This window comes from Pan troglodytes, chromosome 3, assembly GCF_028858775.2.
Source record: "Pan troglodytes isolate AG18354 chromosome 3, NHGRI_mPanTro3-v2.0_pri, whole genome shotgun sequence".
Lineage (NCBI taxonomy): Eukaryota > Metazoa > Chordata > Mammalia > Primates > Hominidae > Pan > Pan troglodytes.
Window position 1 is genome coordinate 89,656,127 of NC_072401.2, and position 25,115 is coordinate 89,681,241.

The 25,115-nt window shown below is 41.9% G+C and overlaps 1 long non-coding RNA gene across 2 annotated transcripts in view; it reads left to right on the forward strand.

Moving 5' to 3' along the window:
* Window positions 1–25,115, forward strand: part of LOC134809893 (uncharacterized) — a 46,727-nt gene that overhangs the window by 351 nt on the left and 21,261 nt on the right. The window lies entirely within an intron of this gene.

Sequence of the window (25,115 nt, forward strand, 5' to 3'; positions counted from 1 at the left end):
GTCTTGTATGCTATACATTTGCTAGGCACTGGGGATACGCCCCTAACACAGCTAGACACGATAGCTGCCCTCATAGAATTTTCAGTCTAACAAAGAAGAGGGAGAAAACCAACAAGTAAGCAAGCACATACAATAGTAATTAATCATGTCAAGGAAAGAAATAGACATGGTGTGGACACTGGAGGATAACTTCAGATACGATTGTTATATGAGAACCTTATAAGATGGCATTTAAACCATCAGTCATTCAGCCATGGAACCAATAAAATGATGAATTATTTTGGGCAGAGGGGACAGCAGACAAAGGTCTCTCGGTGGGACAGCCTGGCGTTTTGGAAGAACAGAAAGAAAGCCAAAGTGTCTCCAGCATATTGAGGGAGGGAAAGAACAGCATGATGTGAGAGAGATGAGGCAGACAGGGGCTTGGAGTTGGCATTACATTTTAAATTTAATGGGCTTCTATTGAGGCATTCGAAAAAAAGAAGTGAAAGGGTCTGGGTTTAGACTTTACATCACTTTGGTTAGTGTGCAAAGAACAGTTAAAATAAGCTATTGGGAAACTGATTAGGAGATGATGACAGATGAAATTTAAGGTGGAAGATGACTTTGATTAAACTATGACAATATCACTGAAGGGAGAGAAGAGCAGAGAGATTAGAGATTTTAAAGATAAATAATTAACTTGATTTGGCATTTTAGTTATTCTAGGCCAGGGACAACTGTTTTGAATCCAGTGCATTTAATAACCAGGTTAGAGAGTGACTCTCATATTGACGGCTCACAAATTATAGTAATAACCTTGAGTAATATTATGTTGAGTTGATGTCTTTTCATAGACTTCCTGGATTTTTTTTTTTCTTTTTTCTTTCTTTTTTTTTCTTTTTTCTTTTTTCTTTTTTTTTTTTTTTTGAGACAGGGTTTTACTCCTGCCCAGGCTGGAGTGCAGTGGCGCTATCTGAGCTCACTGAAACCTCTGCTTCCCAGGCTCAAGTGATCCTCCCACTTCAGCCTCCCAAGTAGCTGGGACTACAGGCACGCTCAACCATACACAGCTAATGTTTATATTTTTTGTAGAGATGGGGCTTCCCCATGTTGCCCAGGCTGGTCTTGAACTCCTGAACTCAAGCAATCCACCCACCTCAGCCTCCCAAAGTGCTGGGATTACAGGCATGAGCCACTGTACCTGGCGTGGAATTTAAAAAAATAATAATTTTATTGAAACATGTGTCTTAAAAAGTGCACATATCCTAAGTGTAGACAGCTCAATGAATTTTCACAGTCTGCAGACACCTTTGTATCCAGCACCCAGATCAAGGAACAAAACATTATTAATACCTGGGAACCCCATCAACCTGCCTTCCAGGCACTGCCTTCTTCCAAGGGGAGTTTCTATGCTGACTTTCAACAGCATAGGTAGTTTTGCCTATCTTTATACTTGTTATATATAAAGCCATAAAGTATGTGTTCTTTTGTTTCTGGCTACTTGGACTCAACATTACACTTGTGAGATTCTTCCATATTGTTGTATGCAGTTGTAGATCATTCATTTTGTTTTCCATTCTGTGGATATACTGTAATTTATGAATTCATTCTTCTGATGGACATTAGGGCAGTTTGCCATTTAGAGCCATTATAGATAGTGCTACTATGAGCATTCTACTACATATCTCTTGATGATGGCCTTTTCATTTGATGGAGTATTTTGGTAGCTAAGTTACTATTAAGTTTTTAAAAATCTGCTCATCAATAATGTAGTATCATGTGTTGCAATATCTCAATCATTTGGATCAAAATTTGGTGCAGATAATGAGGACTTTGCTTTCACAAATGTGAAAAATTTTGGTAACAAGAAAGATGTGGGAAATTTTAAGCTTGGAAGTGTAAAATATTTTGAATTGTCCACGAGTTTTGACCTTTTTTATAACCACTTGCATGCCCAGCATCTGAGAACATCATGACTTTGCTAAATCCTTGTATCAAAACAGACTGGAATCCAGAGTCACATGATAAGCAAAGCCACTTAGGCTGTTCTGAAGAATATCTTTGATACAAAAACAGTCCTTGAAATTGCCTTTGAAAATCACACCATTTCACACTCTACCACAGCTCATTAAAATTAAAGCCAGCAGTTTACTTCTTTTGAATTATATGCTTCTGGGTTTTGAATCTCTGAAGCATAGCTAAATACACCACAAAAAGAATTCATGGCCAGCACAGTGGTTCATGCCTGTAATCCCAGCACTTTGAGAGGCCAAGGCTGCCAATCACTTGAGCTGGGAGTTCAAGACTAGCCTGGGCAACATGTCAAAACCATGGTCTCTACAAAAAAATACAAAAATGAGCCAGGCATGGTGGCGCATACCTGTGATCCCAGCTACTCGGGAGGCTGAGGTGGGAGGATCACCTGAGCCCAGGAGGTCCAGGCTGCAGTGAACCATGATCTCACCACTGTACTCTAGCCTAGGTGACAGCACTTTGGGAGGCTGAGGCGGGTGGATCACAAGGTTAGGAGATCAAGACCATCCTGGCTAACACGGTGAAACCCCGTCTCCACTAAAAATACAAAAAATTAGCCGGGCGAGGTGGCAGGCGCCTGTAGTCCGAGCTACTTGGGAGGCTGAGGCAGGAGAATGGCGTGAACCCGGGAGGCGGAGCTTGCAGTGAGCCGAGATGGCGCCACTGCACTCCAGCCTGGGCGACAGAGCAAGACTCTGTCTCAAAAAAATAAAATAAAATGCACAATTATTGGTACACCAAACCCCCATGAAATGCAGTTTATCTGTATAAGAAACCTGTTCATGTACCCCAGAACCTAAAATAAAAGCTTTTAAAAATGTGAATAATGTGTAAAGGAAATCATTATTTGGTATTTGACAAAAAATTAAAAAATGGAAAAGAATTCACCACAGAGGCTGACTTGGCGTGACAGATCACTGCACAATGTACAAAATAATCAAGGGGATATGGCACTCCATACATTCATTAAGTTGAGCTACTTCTTTATTCAGTTTATATTTTATTTTATTTACTTATTTTTTTTTAGAGACAGAGTCTCCCTGTGTTTCCCAGGCTGGATTGCAGGGACTATTCACAAATGTGATAATAGTGCACTATAGCCTTGAACTCCTGGGCTCAAATGATTCTCCCACCTCACTGGAGTAGCTAGGACTACAGGCATGCACCATTGTGCCCAGCTCAGTTTGTATTTTAAAGAATTGGACCATCTGCTGAAAACCACTGGCTATCAGAAAATTACACCCAAAACAATTCACAGGGCTTTGGGTGGGTGGGTGGTATGTATAATTGCAGAATTATTAATATTCACTAATGAATCATTTGTTGTTAAAATTAGATATGGACATTTTTGTATACTCAGAATCAGCAGTTTTCTAGAAAAGTATCTGTAGGCTACTTTTGGCCTCATGCCTAAAACATGGGCCTGGGATACTAGGATGTATTTTTTCCACAGTTCAGGCTTCTCTGTCCTGAATTGCTAGCCCAGATGTCCCTTCTCTGTGTTACCAAGATAATTGCCAAAACACTGACGTAGAGAATTTTTAGGTCTGTTGCAGTGGCTCATCCCTGTAATCCCACCACTTTTGGAGGCCAAGGCAGGAAGATAGCTTGAGGCCAGGAATTCGAGACCAGCCTGGGCAAGATAGTGAGACCCCTGTTCTACAAAAAAAAAAAAAAAAAAAAAAAAAAGATTAGCCAGACATGGTGGTGTATGCCTGTAGTCCCAACTACTTGAGAGGCTGAGGTGGAAGGATTACTTGATCCCAGGAGTTTGGGGTTGCAGTGAGCTATGACCATGCCACTGCACTCCAGCCTGGGCAACAAAGCAAGACCTTGTCTCTTTAAAAAAAAAAGAAAAGAGAGAGATAATTTGAAATCTTGTCCTTGGATGCAATTAAACTTGCAGCAATGATTTTATTTTAAAAATATGATTGTTGCTTCCCCCACCCTGTATAATTTACCTCTAAAAATTTGGAATAAATAAGCTTCAGGCCAGGCGCAGTGGCTCATGTCTGTAATCCCAGCACTCTGGGAGGCCGAGAAGGGTGGATCATTTGAGGTCAGGAGTTCGAGACCAGCCTGACCAACATGGCAAAATGCCGTCTCTACTAAAAATACAAAAATTAGCTGGGTGTGGTGGTGTGCACCTGTAATCCCAGCTACTCGGGAGGATGAGGCAGGAGAACCACTTGAACCTGGGAGGCAGAGGTTGCAGCGAGCCAAGATCATGCCACTGCGCTCCAGCCTGAGCAAAAGAGCAAGATTCTGTCTCAAAAAAAAAAAAAAACTTTGACCAGTACCAATGCTACAGAGATTTGAAATGTCTTTCCATTTCCACCTCCGATTATTTGACTATTATTCATTCTATTTGACCTTATTCAAGCCTTTAATTGCATGTTTCCCATCAGAGCTGTTGTGAGAACAATCATATTTTGTAAATGTATTTTGTAAGAAAGGTTATACAAACTTGTGTTTTATTTAAATCACAAAATGCTCAAAATCAAGGAAGTGAAATATGATAGTCATTATTAGCATTGTTTGCTAAATGTTTACTGTTCTTCATCACCCAAGCCAGTAGTGCCAGGCGAAGGCAGGCACCTGTGACTTGTCCTGGTCAATGAGTTGTGAGTGGAGGTGATGGGGTAATTTTTGAGTGAGCATTTCATGTCCCTGTGCAAGACCCTCCAAGGTTCACTCACCTCTGCCATTGCAACCAGCAATGTTCCAGAGAATGGCTGCTCCCTGAATGACTCCAAGGAAGAGAATTCCACTGCAAGCCTATGATAGCCATGGAAGATGAACAAGAAACAAACCTTTGATGTAGTTTGTTACTGGATCTTAACCTAACTTCATGTATCCTATCTCAACTGATACAAATATTAACCCTAACTTAAAATTAACTTAAAATTGTTTACTTGAATTGTTCTTGGGGTAATTTTAGCCTAAGGGAAATTTTCATACATTTATTCAATAAATATTCATGAAGATCATACTATCTATCAGAAACTATGTTAGGCTGTGGACTCATGGCAATAAATGAACAATATAAACATAGTCTCTGCTTTCATGAAAATTGGAAGGAAAATTTGAAGGTAGGCAACTATGTATGATGAATGCTACAAGTGAAAAAGTATAGTGTTATTCAGTGTGGTTGAATATTATACAAAGCTACCAAGAAACAATGGAGAAAGAGAAAACAAGTTTCTAATTCAAGAAGTATCTTGAAAACATAGAAAACATTCCTTATATTTGAATCTGAAGCCCTTCAGGGCTAACATTGCTTTTGACCCATGTGGGTCCTCAAGCAAATACCCAATTTCCTGTGCCTCTGTTTCATTATCTGTAAAACAGCACTAAATATAACCTGCCCTGGCTAACCTATATAATCACTGCCAGAAATCAATTAGGTAGAGAACATAAGTGTCCCAAAAAAATAAGCAGTGTTATTATTCTTTGAAGCTTTTACAGTGCATTGAAGAAGCCTATAAATATGTAGTTTAAAAAATTGAAAACCCTATAAAGCAACATACAAACACATTTAAATTAATGTTGTATCTTTCTAGCTGTGGGAAATGGTGCATAATAACACAGTGAAAATTATACCTTGGATAATCTAAAAGTCAATGTTTATTGCCAAGTAATATCTGCTAATGCGCTGCTATTAGGATATGGCTGAAACAGGCCAAAAATTCCCTTGTAATCCCTATAAAGAATATTCAATAAATATTTTTCTTGTCAGTGGAATGAAGTGAATGTATAAATAATTAGTTTTGTCCAAGCTGAACAACAGAAAAATGCACGCAGTATTAAGAGAAACTGCCTTTGTCTTTGAAATCTGTAACACTGGAAGTGTTATGCTTATATCCTATTGGAAATGATGTCCAGTTTTCTAAACTCATCGCTCTCTTCTGAGTCTCCTTTATATTAGAGTTTGGAATATCAAGGTAACATTGTAAGAGATGATGAAAAGCCTGTTTGTCACTGGTTGTCAAGCAACCAAATGCACGTACAAACACACCGCCTTATTTTGTACAGAGTGGGTGTAGGTGCTGAACTGCTTTTCTATTGGTCAGTTTCTCTTCCAATGGCAGAAAAGAAAGTATTATTTTTCCAGCTAATTGACATACTCTGGGAAAGGAACCAGCTATGTTTCTTTCCCTAGCAGTGTTAGATATAGACTTTAAACCAGGGCCAGTTTTATAAGTTATTGTGGCTTTGGGCAATCCAGATTTTATATGCAAAAATACTCCAGAAAAAGTTTAAAAATTCAAATTTTGTGCTATGAGAAATGTGCAAGAGAGATCTGTTTTCTTGAATATACTTTAATTAATATAAGGAAATAAGAATCCACAGTCATTCTGCCACAGTGAAACCAGGAAAGACCTTACCCAGGTCACAAATGACAGCAAAAATGATGTTTCCTAACCCCACCCTCTCTTCTCATAGACCATACGAAGTGATAGGAAGCTGGAATCTGGGAAGAAGGAGAATTACAGCAAAGGAAAAACGGGAAGGGGACCAAGAGAGGGACAGCAGGCTGCCCACATGAGGGACCTCTGTATGGCCTGAAATGTATTTCAATGTAAAGAGTAAAGGAAAAGATGCTTATTGTTCTTCCAGTAACAAACTGGATACCCCTGTATAATGCAACGCTGTACTATTTTCTACCTGTTCTCTCTTTCCCTAGTTTCTCCCTCCTCCTAACGAATCCAACACCTTTTGATACTCTTTTCATCTTATGACATTATTTCACAAAGTTTCACTAGCTCCCCATTTCCAGTAAGGGAAAAAAAAAATCCTGAACTTCTGAGGCTGGTATTCAAACTCTTCCATGGGCTGTTCCTGCCATGGAGCAGGTAGAATTCCTGCTTCTTTGGGTGACTTAAGTCTTTTTCTCTTAAGGACTTCAACTGATTGGTTGAGGGCTACCCCCATATGGAGGATAATCTTCCAGATGAGGTCTACTGATTTAAATATTAGTCCCATCTAAAAATAACCTTCACAGCTAGACTGGCATTGGACAAAATATTAGAGAACCTTGGCCTAGCCAAATTGGCAAATAAAATTAACCATGACACTAACCCTTACAAATGCTTCCTCTGTCTAGGCACTGTTCTAAATGTTCTACATGTATCAACTCACTTAATCCTTACATTAGCCCTAAGAGAAGGGCCAGTGTTGTTATTGTCATCCCCATTTTACGGATGAGGCACAGAGAGAGAGGTTAAGTAACTTGCCTGAGGTCACACAGCTTGTAAATGATGGAGCCGGGATATGAATCCTTGCAGTTTGGCTCCACAGTTTATATTCCTAACTACTGTGCTATTTACCTCTCAAAAATAGAAAATGAAAGCTGAACTGATTGATAGTTTATATGTTCTTCCTATAAATGTCTTTGTTTGCCCACCATTAACCTCTATTCAATGTCAGTTTTTACAGAAACTTTACATATATCCACACAATAGCCCTTTGATATAGATAGTACTATCCCAATGTTACAGATGAGGAAATTTTGAGGCACAAAGTTAATAACTTGCCCTAGGCCATACAGTGGAACAGCAGGGATTTTAACCTAGGCCCCTTAGTCTCCAAGGTATATCGTCTTACTACATTTTCTCTCTGTACATAGTTCAGCGAGGTTAAACATTTTAAGGATGTTCTGGGCCAGGCGTGGTGGCTCAGGTCTGCAATCCAAGTGCTTTGGGAGGCGGCTGAGGCAGTAGGATCACTTGAGCCCAGAACTTAGAGTGTGGGGAGCTATGGTCGCACCACTGCACTCCAACCTGAGTGGCAGAGTGAGACCCCCATCTCTTAAAAAAACAAACAAAAAAAGATGTTCTGAATAATCTCTGTTTAAAAGACATTAATTACTTTAACAAAAGTCAGATTTCTGTTTTGATACATTCCACAAATGAAATACACTGTACATAAAGGATAAGTTTCTGACCATTTCATGTACCAGGAAAGAATCAAGTAATGACATGTTATTCAATAAGACTAGAACTTATATTAAGATTTTCTTTATTAATCTATTTTCTTTTTTTTTCTTTTCTTTTCTTTTTTTTTTTTTTGAGACTGAGTCTCACTGTATTCCCCAGGCTGGAGTGCAGTGGCATGATCTTGGCTCACTGCAACCTCTGCCTCCCGGGTTCAAGCGATTCTTATGCCTCAGCCTCCTGAGTAGCTGAGATTACAAGCGTGCACCACCACGCCTGGCTAATTTTTGTATTTTTAGTAGAGACGGGGTTTCACAATTTTGGACAGGCTGGTCTCAAACTCCCGATCTCAAGTGATCCGACTGCCTCAGCCTCCCCAAGTGCTGGGATTACAGGCATGAGCCACAACGCCTGGCCTATTTTCTAAAAGAAAGAGAATGAGGAAAGGTGAACTGTCTTAATAATTGACTTCAGTCATCATTTAGCAGCCACAGTGGGTCCTGTGCAATTTTATATATATATATATATATATATATATATATATATATATATATATATATATATAAACATATTTGCCATCTTAAAGGAATTTACAAATCTTAGTTGTACAGGTACTGAACATGAAAAATTATGAGATTTATATGAGAAAATTTGAAAATATAACAAAACTGCTGAAAATAGGAATGGATAGATCAGAGCTGAAAGAGATCAATAGACATACTAGTGTAGTCATTATTGAGAAACTAACATAGTTGCTCCCAGGAGGTGAGATCCATTACATATTGTGGCATGGACAGCTAAATGTCTAATCTGATTTCCATTTTATGCTTCTTCCTTAGTAACAGAACCCTGATTCTCATGTAGGCACATTGCTGACCAAAATATAAGGTTGTTTTATAACCTTTCCTATAATTAGTCTGGCTGTACTGCTAACTTCAATGCTGATAAGATGTAAGTAGATATATGTGAACTTCCAGAAAGCCGCAACACAAGGATGCAGGCATACCTTTCTGTCACTGCTGTCCTGGAACTTAAGAATCATCTTGGATCATGAAGTGACATAGTCGAGATGGCAGAGCAGTGCCATCTTCCTTCCAGGGAGGCAGCTGGGTCTCTGGTAAACATGGGGAACCATAATAGCCCTGCACAGGGGTGAAAATATGTGATACCTTTTCTCATTCATCAGAAGGTTTGTGGCTGACACTCCTATAACAAAAGACAAACAAGAGAAAGGTGCAAAAAATTTATCTAATCAAAGTTTTTTGTGACATGGAAGGCTTCAGAAATGAAAGCCAAAGACCCAGAGAAAACTGTCTATTTGTATGTTTAGGTTCGATGAAAAATGGACTGCCATGTAGAAATGCGATTGGACAAAAAGAGAAGGATCTAATGGTGATAGGTTGAGTAGGGAAACCCAGCAAGGCCTATTTGTTCATTCTTCTGGGTCTCTGCATGGCATTCCTTCCTCTTGGGTATAGGACAGCACCCTTCTGGAATGAGGGTTGTATGACCTACTATCAGACAAGGTAGGTCAGAGAATATTTTTATGGCCAGCTCCTACACGGAAAGGCAAGGGAAAGTTAGAATAGTGTTTCTACATTTTATGGCTGGCTTTGGAGGAGAGGGATTCTTAGAAAAAAAATTCTGGGCCAGGCGCTGTGGCTCACGCCTGTAATCCCAGCAGTTTGGGAGGCCGAGGTGGGCAGATCACGAGGTCAGGAGATCACCCTGGCTAACAGGGTGAAACCCCATCTCTACTAAAATTACAAAAAATTAGCCAGGCATGATGGCAGGCGCCTGTAGTCCCAGCTACTCGGCAGGCTGAGGCAGGAGAATGGTGTGAACCTGGGAGGCGGAGATCGTGCACTGCACTCCAGCCTGGGCAACAGAGTGAGACTCTGTCTCAAAAAAAAAAAAGAAAAAGAAAAAAAAATTCTGATGGGGCCGATTTGGGTTTTATACCCAATCTTTGAGCCATTTGAGGGTTAGCATTATAATTTGTCCAGTTGCAGGCCGGGTGTGGTGGCTCATGCTGATAATCCTAGCACTTGATGAGGGCCAAGGTGGGAGAATCACTTGAGGTCAGGAGTTCAAGACCAACCTGGGCAACATAGGAAGACCCTGTCTTTACCAAAAAAAATCGAGGTGGCCACTACAAGTGGCACATACCTGTAGTCCGGGGTAAGGAGGGGACATTGTTTGAGCCAGGAGTTCAAGGCTGCAGTAAGCCATAATCATGACACTGTACTCCAGCCAGGGTGACAGAGCAAGACCTTGTCTCAGGAAAAAAGAAAAAAAAAAAACAGGATTTTTTTTTCTTCCTTTAGTTTAAAACAATACCAATTTATTATGTTCTTCTACAGCTGAGCTGGGGTTTAGCTGATCTGGGTTTAACTTAGCTGGGCAGCTCTGCATCTCACTGCAGGGCTGCAGGTTGGCCGAATCAACTTTGCCCTCCATGTCTCATTCTTCTTGAACAAGAAGAGGCCTGTTCTTGTGATGATGGCAGAAGCATAAGAGACTGAGAGGAAGCACTCAAGGGTTTTTAACACCTAGACCTGGAACTGGGCACATTGTCATGATGTCTGCATGCCATTGGCCAAAAGGAGTCACATATCCTTATGGGATCTTTGGGGTGTCACTTTTTTCAGCAGAAACCTATCTGGCCAGTTGTGCCTTTGCCTGAGTTTGCTCAGGCCTGCTAGGCTCATTCCACTCACTTGGCCTGGTAGGCCGCTCTTGGCTCATGCTACTGGCCTGAATCCCATGCCTGCCAAGGGATACTGCGTGGAGCAGTGAAGGGTGTGTGGGCAAGCATGGTGTCCGACCACTGGACAGTCAGACATGCCCCTGCTGCAGTGGGCAGGGGCAGCACAGGTGCTGGCACCCTGCAAGTCTGTGGCTGGACCAGGTACACCACAAGCAGCTTCCACAGCTGGCACTGGGAACATGGTGGCACTCAGAAGCTTGAAGATGCCAGGAATTTCAGGGCCCCAAAGAGGGAATCACATTCCTGGATCGGGGGGCTGCCAAGTCTGGGCTCCCCAAAGGGCTGCACCTCTTCTTTCCTTCTCTTTGCCCACAACGTTGTGAGCAAGGGGCATGTCTCAGTCCTGTTTGCGTTACAACTCTTAGCCTCATTTGGTGGGTCCCAAGTTCTTGTCCTGCACCCAGGAAAAATGAGGTATGCAGACAAGTAGAGGGTGAGCAAGACAAAGAGGGGCTCTATTGACTGACAATAGCTCAGAGGAGACCGTGGAGTGGGTAGCTCCTGTCTGCAGCTGGTCGTCCTAATGTCTGCTGCTCTCAGCAGAGAGGAAGCCCTAGAGTGGGTAGCTCCTCTCTGCAGCTGGTTGTCCTGATGTTTGCATCCTGCTGCTGTTCATGGCACCCAGGCTGTAGGTGCCAAGGGGTGCATTCAGACCAGTGCCAACCTGCTTTCAGCATCCCCCCACTTCAGCTTCCCTCCTATGCTTGTCAGCACCCAAAATCTGGAGGGGGCCAAGGCAGCAGGGGGCTGGTGTGTCAACATTGCCCTGAGCGTGTGGACACCCAGCCTGGCTGTGACAGCACCCAGGTTTGGCCCTGACTTTGTTCTGAGATCAGAGTAGGCACCGACAGCAGAGAGAAGCCAGGCAGTGGGAGCAGGCATTTCTGAGCCTGTGAGGGCAAGGGTGGCCTTCCAGGGCCCCCAAGAGTGCAGGGATGCCTGGGTCCACAGCCCGTTTGGGTGGCTGCAGCTGCACTGGGGAGAGTGGGGCTCCTTCCTGCTCCTTGGAACAGGAGGCCTGGGTCTGCAGCCACAGTTTGGAGAGATGCAGCTGTGCCCAGGAGGGTGGGGCTCCTGCCTAGTCCCCAGGCCCTAAGAGCACAGGGATGCCCAGATCCATAGCTGTGGCTTGGGTGGTGACAGTCACACACAGGAAGCTCCTGCCCCAACTTGGAAGGATTGGGTCTCCCATTTGTCCTCAGCTCCTGCCAGGTTTATGGAGCATGCAGCCCCAGCTGTGCCTCCTTGCTGCAGCCGCTGCTGCAGATGGCACACTGCTGCCATCAATATGCAGTAGATTCAACATGACCATAAATCAATTTCAGTTCCTCCCATCAAGAGGTAGAGTTTTCTCCCCCTGCATGTATTCCTTGCCCCTTGAATATGAGCTTGTGACTTGCTTTGACCAATAGAATGTAGTAGAAGTGAAATTTATGGCTTGTAAGCCGTAGTCTAATAAGACCCTTGCAGTCCCATTCACACCCTCTTGGAATGCTACAGCCAAGACAGGAGGATGGGGAAGCCCAGCTCAGATTAACCTCTGTGTGAATGAAAGCCCACATGGACAGAGGCCCAAGCATCCCAATTTCCTAGCTCAGCTCTCAGCTGACCCAACAGCTGGATGTAACTTCATGAGTGAGCCCAGGTAAGAGCAGCAAAAGAACCCCTATCCAACCTGCAGAATTGTTGCATAGTTGTTTTAAGCCACTAAATTTGGGGATGGTTTGGGATGCAGCAATAGATAAAGAATACAATATGGCTAAGCCCAAAATCAAGAGGCAGGGAAGTATACTCTCCATATGACAAGTGTGTGGATGCATGGAGGGTGAAGGCTTGAGACCAACAATTCAATCCACTATCATGTATATCTGAATTTTAATTACTTTAATTCTAGATTGATCTTCAGTTGTTAGTGGCTCCTGACATATTAAATCTGTTTTCTAGCTCCCCAACCCATTCTATCTTTGTGATAGCTTGTCTCCAGTTCTTTCCTTCCTGTGCTCACATACTATTCCTCCATCAAGAGGTGAATTCTATTTTTGTACTCTTGAATCTGAGCTGACTGTGACTGCTCTGACAAATAAAATAGAGTGAAGTAATCCCTAACCTTTCAGAGGACTAGCAACTTCCACTCCCTGCCTCTTGGAAGTCTGGCACCATGTAAGAAGAACAACTATCCTGACTACTCTGCTATGAGAAAGCAAGTTTTTGGTACCTTATTAAAGACAAATGATCGCTTACACATATGTGTGGAGCCCTCATTAGAGAAAAGGAGTTAGGTTGGTGGGACCGAGGGAAAGCAAAAAGAGAAAGCTGATAAGCTGTAAGTCTGCCTTTCTTCATGGTCCGGGACACATAGTCCTTCTACACAAATAACTCACAATCATCCCACACCCAGCTATCAGCAGACACCTGCAAATTAGCTCACCGCAACCTTGGCATTATCAGTACTGCACAAAGCCCTCTTGAGCATACAGCATAAACACTAAGTCTATAAAATCTCCAGCAAGCCTTTGTTTCCTGATAGCCAGCTCTTCTGATTCTACCAGTTGCTCCCTGGCAACATATTTTTATACTTTCTCTAATAAATCTGCCTTTCTTTATCTACAACTGCCTTGGTAAATTATTTTACACACACGCCACTGGTCCAGATAGCCGTTGCTAACCCACAACATTATGTTTAGTGAGGTTCTATTGTGCATTTTCATTTTTTTAAATGGTAGATATTACATTTTGTTTATCTGTTCATCAGTTGATGGACAATTTGGGTTATTTCCACTTCTTAGCTATTACAAATAATGCTGCTATAAACATTCTTATATAGGTGTTGGTGTGGCCACACGATTTCATGATTTTGGATATTTATCTACAAGTGGAATTGCTAGGCCAGATGGTAGCTACTACACATCTTTGCATCCCCTTTCCTAAAAGGATAAACTGGGGTTTTTTTGTTTTTTTATTTTTTGTAGAAATGGGGTCTTGCCGTTTTGCCCAGGCTGGTCTTGAACTCCTGGGCTCAAGCGATCCTCTCACCTTGGCCTCCCAAAGTGCTGAAATTACAGGCATGAGCTACCACACTCGGCCAAGGATATAAACAGAAACTGTTCAGTGTTAATGCAAACAATGTTGTATATTTATTCCTGGCTCCTATTCTGACTTTGTCTTCCACTCTCCCCAGGGTGGTTCTGCTCTCAGTCCCTTGGCCTCTACAAGAGACAGCTACAGGCCAGGCGCAGCGGCTCACGCCTGTAATCCCAGCACTTTGGGAGGCCGAGGCGGGTGAATCACGAGGTCAGGAGTTCAAGACCGGCCTGGCCAACACGGTGAAACCCCGTCTCTACTAAAACTACAAAAATTACCTGGGTGTGGTGGCATGCACCTGTAATCCCAACTACTTGGGAGGCTGAGGCAGGAGAATCGCTTGAACCAGGGAGTCAGAGGCTGTAGTGAGACGAGATCGCCCCACTGCACTCCAGCCTGGTGACAGAGCAAGACTCCGTCTCAAAAAAAAAAAAAAAAAGAGACAGCTACAGGGACCATTCTCTTGCTTCATTCAGATCTCTGGTCACTGATAATTGTATTAGAGGGCTCTTCCCTGATCATTGCCTAAAACAGCTCCTCTTACCATCTATTCCCTTGCCAATCCCCATCTTCAGAGCACTTAGCACCTCAGATATTTACTCATTTATTTATGTCTGCCTTTCCTCAGACTAGCGGGAGGGGTGGATCTTCATTTTATAAATTATTGCATCCATAGCACCTACAGCAGAGCCCAAGTACTGAATACATATTGGTTAGATAAATTAGTGAGTGAGTGAATGAATGAATTAAGAATCTTCGGTTTCCTTGAGTCCTCTAGGGCATTGACGACTGTCCAGTGGGAAATTACATCAAGCAAACATCATGCAAAGTTGGCCACTATCAGAAAATTCCAAGGGTCATTTGTGGGCCTAGCTGAGTCATGAAAGCAGAAAAGAAAATAGAATTTAAAATTAATCTCACTACTTCTGTTCTCACTTCATGGCATGGTTTCTGTTGCTTTCCTCTTTAGCTACTTAGGGAAAAATTAGGCCTTTTATATCCTTCAATGTTTTCTGTTGTCTACATTAAACATTGTGTGGCAGAGAACAGTGGGGCAAGTAAGAAACCTCAGATCCACTGAAGCCTTAATTGTTGGTCCAAAAAGAGCTCACCTGATTTTACTTATGTGAGTGTTTTTAAAAATATATAAATTTTTTGAGACAGGGTCTCACTCTGGCTGGAGTGCAGTGCTGTGATCTCAGCTTACTGCAGCCTCAACCTCCCAAGGTCAAGTAATCCTCCCACCTCAGCTTCCCAAGTATCTGGGACCATGGGTGTGCACCACCATGCCTAGCAAAATTTCATATTTTATGGAGATGTGGTTCGCCGTGTTGCCCAGGCTGGTCTCCTAGGCTCAAGCAATCCGCCTGCTTGGGCCTCCCAAAGTGCTGGGATTACAAGTGTGAGCTATGGCACCTGCCCTTTAAAAATTCTTAATCCCTGGAAGCACGTGTCAACCTGGCTTTGTCCACCAGGTTTTCTTCATCTTACCACAGGTCTCCTTGATATGTTCTTAAAGTCCTTCCTTTCATCTCTCTTTCTTTCTTTGTCATTTGCCCCCACTTTTCTCATCTTCTGCCCCTATTCCATTTCAAGGGTTGATTTAGACAGCTACAATACTAGCAGATGTCTATATTTCTGTGTTACTTTCAATTTTCTGCCATGTAGTTTTGTTTGTTTGTTTTTTGAGATGGAGTCTCACTCTTGTTGCCCAGGCTAGAGTGCAATGGTGCGATCTTGGCTCACTGCAACCTCTGCCTCCTGGGTTCAAGCGATTCTCCTGCCTCAGCCTCCCGAGTAGCTGGGGTTACAGGCATGTGCCACCACGCCCGGCTACTTTTGTATTTTTAGTAGAGATGGAGTTTCACCATGTTGGTCAGCCTGGTCTTAAACTCCTGACCTCAAGAGATCTGCCCACCTCAGCCTCCCAAAGTGCTGGGATTACAGGCATGATCCATCACGCCTGGCCCGTATAGTTATTTCTTATCTCAGCTTAGTTATATTGAGCAAATGTTTGTGGACTAGGTGTTGTGCCGAACATTTGCTAGGCCTTAGAGATACTGACATTTTAAAACAATTTCTACTTATAGTATTTTGCAATGTTAGCAGTCTCCACTTTACTCCTTTATGTTGTGATTGTAAACTTCTTGCAACTTCTCTATGGGCTTAAAATAGCTTGTACATAGGTAGTGTTCATTAGTGTGGGAAATTAGTTGAACTGAATTCATAACCAATCTAGAATCTGCTTTCGAAATTTCTTCCACTCCTTGTCAATCCAATCTACATCTACCCAGGAGTATCCTGTAAGTAGTGGTGGCAGGTTTTTCTGTGGTGGGCAGTCTATCCAAACCTACCACAAAATCCGAGGAAGCTGAGAAGTCAAAGAAAGAGGTTGACAAATCCAATTTCTTAGAAGGAAACATTTAATAGAGACTTATGAACAGAAGCCATGTCTATGTCACCAGAGGCAGTGAAAAAAGATGGCAGATCCCCACACTATTACCTCCCAGACCCAGGGTTTATATACCAGAGGTGAGGGGCACGCTGGCTTCGGAAGGAATGGATAGGAATTTTCCCTGAGGGCAGGATTGATGGTAAGTACATGCTCTCATACAAGGGACAATAGATGAACTGGACATCTCAGAGGCATTCCCAGAACTGAGGTTAATCTGAAGTCAACATGGAGGATTACCGTCCAAGATGGAGTTACTCTGACCTCCCATCTAACATGAAGTTGTTTTGGCCTTCACATACTGTTCCATTTTTGACATTGAAGCTAAGAGGCAATTAGCCCAAGAAAATATTTGTAAATCATATATCTAATGAGGGGCTTGTATTCAGAACATATAAAGAACTTTTGCAACTCAGTAATGAAAAGACAAATAGCTCAATGAAAAAATGGCTGTACTGGTGACTGGACTCTGTGGCTCATGCCTGTAATCCCAACACTTTGGGAGGCCGAGGCATCAAGATCACTTGAGCCCGGGAGTTCGAGACCAGCCTGGGCAACACAGTGAGACTCCCTATCCCCCGAACCCAATCTCTACCAGAAAAAAAAAAAAAAAAGTCAGGTGTAGTGGCACATGCGTGTTGTCCTAGCTACTTGGAAGGCTGAAGTGGGAGGACTGCTTGAGCCTGGGAGGTTGAGGCTGCAGTGAGCTGTGATAATGCCATTGCACTCCAGCCTGGGTGACAGTGAGACCCTGTTTCTAAAAAAAAATTTTTTTTTTTTTTTTTGAGAAGGAATCTTGCTCTGTTGCCCAGGCTGGAGTGCAGTGGTGCCATCTCGGCTCACTGCAAGCTCCGCCTCCCAGGTTCATGCCATTCTCCTGCCTCAGCCTCCTGAGTAGCTGGGACTACAGGCGCCTGCCACCACGCCCAGCTAATTTTTTTGTATTTTTAGTAGAGACGGGGTTTCACCGTGTTAGCCGGGATGGTCTCAATCTCCTGACCTTGTGATCCACCCGCCTCGGCCTCCCAAAGTGCTGGGATTACAGGCGTGAGCCACTGCGCCCAGCCAAAAAAATTTTTTTAATGGGGAAGAATCTGAATAGATAGTTCTCCAAAGAAGATATACAAATTGCCAATAACTTAACAAAAAGATGCAACATCATTAGTCATTAGGGAAATGCAAATAAAAATTACAATGAGATACTACTTCACACCTAAAAGGATGGCTGTAATTTTTAAAAATGGACATTAACAAATTGTAGTATAATATGAAATACTTTTGGTCTTTGTCCCCAGTTCCTGTCACAGAGTACCTAAAACCTTTGGTATTTTTTATCTAGGGTGGGGCTCCGAGATAACCTCAGGATGGGACTGGTCACTAGAAAGACCAAGTGATTAGAGGGTTGAAACTTTCAGCTCTACCCACCAAACTCTGGAAAAGGTGTCGGGGGATTTTATAGCCCATTGGTCAGAAGTATAGGTGACAACCTACTTGGATTGGTGTTGGAAGTTGGGGGCAGTCTTGTGGGAAACAGCCTGTGGGATCTGATACTATCTAAAGATAGATAGTGTCAGAATTGAAATGAATTGAATTGAATTCTCTAGTGGACACCCAGTTGGTGTCCACTAGAGAAGTTGTTGTGTCAGGAAATACCTTTATATATCTGGTCACAGAAGTGTTCTACGTTGAGTGTGTGAGTAGAGAGAAAAAACTGTTTGCTTTTCCTCTTCACATGAGTGTAGGCAAGGATGTGGAGAAATTCTCATATATTGCTGATGAGAATACAAAATGGTACAGCCACTGTGGAAAACAGTTTGGCAATATACAAAACATTAAACATAGAGTTACTATTTGACCCATCTGTTCCTAGGTATATACCCAAGTGAAATTAAAACAAATACACATCTCTGTAAAACCATGTACACTTGGCCCTCTACGTCCATGAAGTCCACATCCTTGCATTCAACCATGGATCAAAAATATTTAGGAGAAAAAGATAAAAAATAATAATATCCTGAAAGCTGATGGGGCATTAAAAAATGATACAATAAACAGTAATAAAAACTAAAAATACAATATACAACTATTTACATAGCATTTACATTGTATGAGGTATTATAAGTAATCTAGAGATGATTTACAGTGGACCAAAGGATGTGTGTAGTTTATATGCAAATACTAAGGGACTTGAGTATCCTTGGATTTTAGTATCCATAGTGGTCCTAGAACCAGTTCCCCACAGATACCAAGAGACAACTGGACATGAATGTACATAGCAGATTATCCATAATAGCCAAAAACTGCAAACAACCCAAATGTCTGTCAACCAATGAATGGATAAAGAAAATGTGATACAGTCATAGGATGGAATTTATTCAGCAATAAAAAGGAATAAAAGGCTGGGTACAGTGGCCCACGCCTGTAATCCCAGCACTTTGGGAGGCTTACACAGGTGGATCACTTGAGGTCAGGAGTTCGAGACCAGCCTGGCCAACATGGTGAAACCCTATCTCTACTAAAAATAGAAAAATTAGCTGGGCGTGGTGGCACATGCCTACTTGGGAGGCTGAGGCAGGAGAATGGCTTGAACCCAGGAGGTGGAGGTTGCAGTGAGCCAAGATTGCAACATTGCACTTCAGCCTGGGTGACAGAGTGAAACTCCATCTCAACAAAAAAAAAAAAAAAAAAAAAAGAAAGAAGAAAGGAATAAGGTACTGATGCATGCTATGACATGGAAGAACCTTGTAACATTATGCTAAGTAAAAGAAACCAGTTTCAAAAGGCCACATACTGTGCCCTTCCATTTATATGAAATGCTCAGAATAGGAAAATCTGTAGACACAGGAAGTAGATTCATGGTTGTCTAGGCTGAGGAGTCTGGGAGTTTGGGGAGAAATAGGGAGTAAATATTCATGGATACTGGATTTGGGGAGAGTGCTGAAAATGTTCTAAAATTGATTGTGGTGACAGTTGCACAACCCTGTGAATGTATTTTAAACTATTGAATTATCCACTTTAAATGAGTGAATTATATGGAAGATGAATTATACTTCATAAAAGCTATTAAAAAGTGAGATAGGAGGCTGAGCATCACTCCTATAATCATAGCACTTTGGGAGGCCAAAGCGAGAGGATCACTTGAGCCCAGGAGTTTGAGACCAGCCTGGACAACATAGTGAGACCTCATCTGTATTAGTTCATTCTCACACTACTATGAAGAAATACCCGAGACTGGGTAATTTGTAAAGGAAAGACGTTTAATTGACTCACAGTTTCCCATGGCTGGGGAGGCCTCAGGAAACTTACAATCATGGCAGAAGGCAAAGGAGAGGCAGGCATCTTCTTCACATGGCAGCAGGACGGAGTGAGTGCAAGCAGGGAAATTCCAGACACTTATAAAACCATCAGCTCTCATGAGACTCACTCACTATCAGGAGAACAGCACGGGAGAAACCACCCCCATAATCTAATTATCTCCATACTTGGTCCCTCCATTGACACATGGGGATTATGAGGATTACAATTCAAGATGTGATTTTTGGTGGGGATACAGCCAAACCATATCACTGTCTCTACAACAAGTTTTTTAAAAAATTAACCAGCTATGGTTGCACGTGCCTGCGGTCCCAGCTACTTTGGAGGCTGAGGTAGGAGGATCACTTGATCATGACTGCATCACTGCACTCCAGCTTGGGTGACATAGAGAGACCCTCTCTCAAAAAAAGAGGAAAACAAAATATATATTCTATGATCCAACAATTCTGCTCCAGGTATATAGCCCAAAGAAATTTTCACACAGGGCCATATGGGAACATGTGCGTAGATGCTTGCTGTATCACAGCTCTGTACAGCTCTGGGTGACAAGGAGCTGGAGGCTATCTGGGTGCTCATCCTTGGGAGAGTGGACAGGTAAAATGTGGTGGGTGTCTATGTTGGAGTCTAATACCACAGTGAGCAGCATCAGCTTAAATGTAAGCTAAGTGGCATAGATGAGTTTTAAATACATAAGCATTGAGTGGAAAAATGTAAAACCCAGGAGGAGATATATAATACAATACCATTTCCATAAGTTAAAAATGCATGTAGGCTGAGCACAGTGGCTCATGCCTATAATTCCAGCACTTTGAGAGGCTGAGGTAGGAGGACTGCTTGAGCTCAGGAGTGCAATACTAGTCTGGGCAAACAAAGTGAGACCCCATCTTTACAAAAAAAAATTTTTTTTTAAACTTAGCCACGTGCAGTGGCACATGCCTGTGGTCCCAGCTAAATGGGAGGCTGAGGCAGGAGGATCGTGTCAGCCCAGCAGATCAAGGCTGCAGTGAGCTGTGTTGCCACGTTCATACCACTGCACTCCAGCCTGAGTAGCAGAGTGAGATCCTGTCTCCAAAAAAAAAAGGAAAATGCATACATGTAAATCAATATATTTTGTAATAAAACATTGAAATAAAAAGATAGCTCACTCAAATAGAAGTGGCAATTAGTCCTGTGCTTGGATCTCTTTTCCTATGCGTCATAAAAGGTCAGGATATATGGAGCTAGAAAACATCAAAAAGCATCCATCAGTAAGACAACAGGAGAGATCGGTGCCTTGGATAAGAGGGTGTATAACTTCACCTACAGTTACATAAGCGGAAATAATCGATAAGAATAGATGTTGCAAGATTTTGGCAACATTTTGAGCTGGCCTAATGTTTCTTAACTCTTTTAAGGGTCAATAGTGAGGGTTTGTTTCTCCAAAACAACATTTGAACCTTGGTTTCCTGAAATTGAAAATGGTTGGTTTTGTGCTGATCTAAGGAGCTGAACCATTGACTCTACAATGGCCCTTCATGTGCCCCTTCAGTTTTTTTATCAGCCCAGCTATATACCACAGGTTGGTTTCCTTAAAACAAATGTACCCCTTGTTCACTCCACAACTACGCTTTTTGCATCCTTCTGCTCCTAGCATTTTTTCACAGACCTTCCTGCCTAATGTTAAAATGGACTAAGCCGGGTTCCATGGCAGATGAACTTAGTTTCATCTCTTGGTGTCACCATTTATAGCTGAGCGTTGTCAACTTACATAATAAATGGAGAGAAGATCTCTAAAGGAAAATATTTATTCAGTTATAGGGCATTGCAGTGGGAATATATGTGACATAGTAAACTAATATGCATATTCAGGGAGGTAACGGAAGACAAAAGTTTTTTTTTTTTTTTGAAAAAAGACATCGTTGTTTTAAGATAATGATCTTTGGCTACCAGCATCAATAACAAGAGTGACTCCAGTCTGACATTGGTCAAGCAGTTGCTGGACAGATGTCCTCACAGAAGTTTTTTTTTTTTTGTAAGGTTGCAGTGGCCTTTGTGCAAGGTTACAGTTTTTGCAGTCTTTTGTGATAGTTTTTGTTATCAAATATTTATGCGCAAGAACCCTGTCTTCATAGCCTTCTCCAGATCTATTTGTCATGATTTTTGTTAGCATCAGTTACTCCATTTTGATTCTGACAACTTTCACATTTCCCCTTTTTGATTAAGATCTTTCTCTGAAAACATCATTGATCAATCATCCTGTAGTTAGATGTTTTTTTCCCTTACCCACTCTGAGTATGTCCTTACCATGCTAAGGATTTGATTGTTCCTCGGTGCCAGGATGGACCCATTCTGGTTTGGTGGTCTGATTCCACATTGGAGAGAGTAAATGGCAGCTAGAGTGAGTGTCAAAACCCTTTAAGCCACATTTGAGCAATAAGGGAGGTTTAAAAGGAGTGGCTCTCAGACTAAGTATACCTGGAGTATACATAATTATACATAATTAAGTTTCATTTTGTCTGTTATATATTCTTTCGCTATGAACTGAAAGTGCTAGGCTGGCATTATTCTGTTAGAAGTCGTACTTCTTGCCGGGTGTGGGGCGCAGTGACTCACGCCTATAATCCCAGCACTTTGAGAGGCCAAGGCAGGCAGATCACAAGGTCAGGAGATTGAGACCATCCTGGCGAACATGGTGAAACCCGATCTCTACTAAAATACAAAAAATTAGCCAGGCATGATGGTGCACACCTGTAGTCCCAGCTACTCAGGAGGCTGAGGCAGGAGAATCACTTGAACCCAGGAGGTGGAGGTTGCAGTGAGCCAAGATCGTGCCACTGCACTCCAACTGGTGACAGAGTGAGACTCTGTCTCAAAAAAAAAAAAAAATCGTACTTCTGCAAAAGTTTAACGAGTAACAAATACAAAGTTTAAAAAGGGAACATATGAGGTAAAATTAATAGTAATATGACAATCCCAGTTTGCATAATGGTTTTGAGCCATAAACCTAGGCTTAAAGGCACCCAATTAAAGAAATCAAATGACCATTATCCTGTCAAGTGAAAGCAAAAACTGCAACCTTGCACAAAGGCCAACTCAGGAGACTGAGGTGGGAGGATCTCTTGAGCCCAGGAGGCAGAGGGTGCAGTGAGCCCAAGATTGTGCCAGCCACTTCACTCCAGCCTGGATGAGACAATGACACCCTCTCTCAAAATAAAGACACACATACATACATAAATACATAAACTTTAGAATTGTTATTCATAAAAATAGAAAAAACAATTCACTGTTTATGTATAGAAATGCTACTGAATTTTGTTTGTTGGTTTTGTATCCTGCAACATTACTGAATTTGCTAATCAATTCTAACAGTTTTTTGGTGGAGTCTTTAGGTTTTTCTAAATATAAGAGTGTCTGATCTGCAAACAAGGATAATTTGACTTCTTCCTTTCCAATTTGGATCTCCTTCATTTCTTTGTCTGGTCTAATTGCTCTAACTAGAACTTCCAGTACTGTGTTAAGTGACAGCGGTGAAAGTGGGCATCCTTGTCATATTCCAGATTTTACAGGAAAGGCTTTCAGTGTTTCTCCATCCAGTATGATGCTAACCATGAGTCTGTCATATATGGCTTTTATTGTGTTGAGGTATGTTCCTTCTATACCCAGTTTTTTGATGGTTTTTATCATGAAGAGATGCTGAATTTTTTCGAATTCTTTTTCAATATCAATTGAAATGATCATATCGTTTTTGTCCTTCATTCTCATTGTTGTTATTGTTGTTGTTGTTTTGGGGACAGGGTCTCACTCTGTTGCCCAGGCTTAAGTGCAGTGGTGCAATCTTGGCTCATAGCAATCTCTGCCTCCTGGGCTGAAGCAATCCTCCTACCTCAGCCTCCTGAGTAGCTGAGACTACTGGCATGTGCCACCACACTTGGCTAATTTTTTAATTTTTTGTAGAGACAAGATCTCCCTATATTTCCAAGGCTGGTCTCAAACTCAAAGAGATCCTCCCGCCTCAGCCTCCCCAAGTGTGTGCTTGGATTAGAGACATGAGCCACCACACCAGGCATTTTCCTTCATCCTCTTGATATGATGTATCACATTGATTGAGTAGCATATGTTGAACCATTCTTGCATCACTGGGGTAAATCCCACTTGGTCATGATGAATAACCTTTTTAATGTGTTGTTGAATTTGGTTTGCTATAATAGTATTTTGTTGAGGATTTTTGCACCTACGTTCATCACAGATATTAACCTGTTGTTTTCTTTATGTGTTTGTGTCTGGTTTTGGTATCAGGGTAATACCAACCTTGTAGGATAAGTTTGGAAGTATTCTTTCCTCCTCTATTTTTTAGAATAGTTTGAGCAGGATTAGGTATTTGTTTTTTAAACATTTGGTAAAATTCAACAGTGAAGCCATCTGGTCCTGGGCTTTTCTTTGCTGTGGGGCTTTTCATTACAATTTAGATCTTATTACTTGTTATTTGTGTGTTTGGGTTTTGGATTTCTTCACAGTTCAATCTTAGTAGGTTGTATGTGCCTAAGAATTTATCCATTTCTTTTGGGTTTTCCAATTTATTGGCATATAGTTACTCACAGTAGCCTCCAGTGATCCTTTGAATTTCTGTGGTGTCGATTGTAATGTCCTCTTTTTCATCTCTGATTTTATTTATATGGGTTTTCTCTCTTCTTAGTGTAGCTAAATATTTGCAATTATGTTTATCTTTTGGGAAAAAAACTCAACATTTTGTTTCATTGATCTTTTCTATTGTTTTCTTGATTTCAATTTTATTTATTTCTGACCTAGTCTTTATTATTTCTTTTTTTTTTTTTTTTTTTTTTTTTTTGAGACGGAGTCTCGCTCTGTCGCCCAGGCTGGAGTGCAGTGGCGCGATCTCGGCTCACTGCAAGCTCCGCCTCCCGGGTTCACGCCATTCTCCTGCCTCAGCCTCCCGAGCAGCCGGGACTACAGGCGCCCGCTACCACGCCCGGCTAATTTTTTTGTATTTTTAGTAGAGACGGGGTTTCACCGTGTTAGCCAGGCTGGTCTCGATCTCCTGACCTCGTGATCCGCCCGCCTCAGCCTCCCAAAGTGCTGGGATTACAGGCGTGAGCCACCGCGCCCGGCCGTCTTTATTATTTCTTTTCTTCATTAGTCTGGCTAAAGGAATTGTCAATTTTGTTTATCTTTTCAAAAAAACAACTTTTTGTTTCATTGATTTTTTGTGTATTTTCATTTCAAATTCATTGATTGCTGCTCTGGTCTTTATTATTGCTTTTATTCTACTAAGTTTGATCCTGTCTCAAACTTAGTAGAAGAATATATACATATTTGAGACAGGATCTTGTTTTGTTGCCCAGGCTGGAGTTCAATGGGATGATCACAGCTCACTGCAGTCTCGACCTCTTGGGCTCAAGTGATCCTCCAATCTCAACCTCCTGAGTAGCTGGGACTAAAGTCATGCACCACCACACTTGGCTACTTTGTTATTTCATTTGTTCCAATAAATTTTTAATTTTTTTTCCTTAGTTTCTTCACTGACCCACTGGTCATTCAGGAACATATT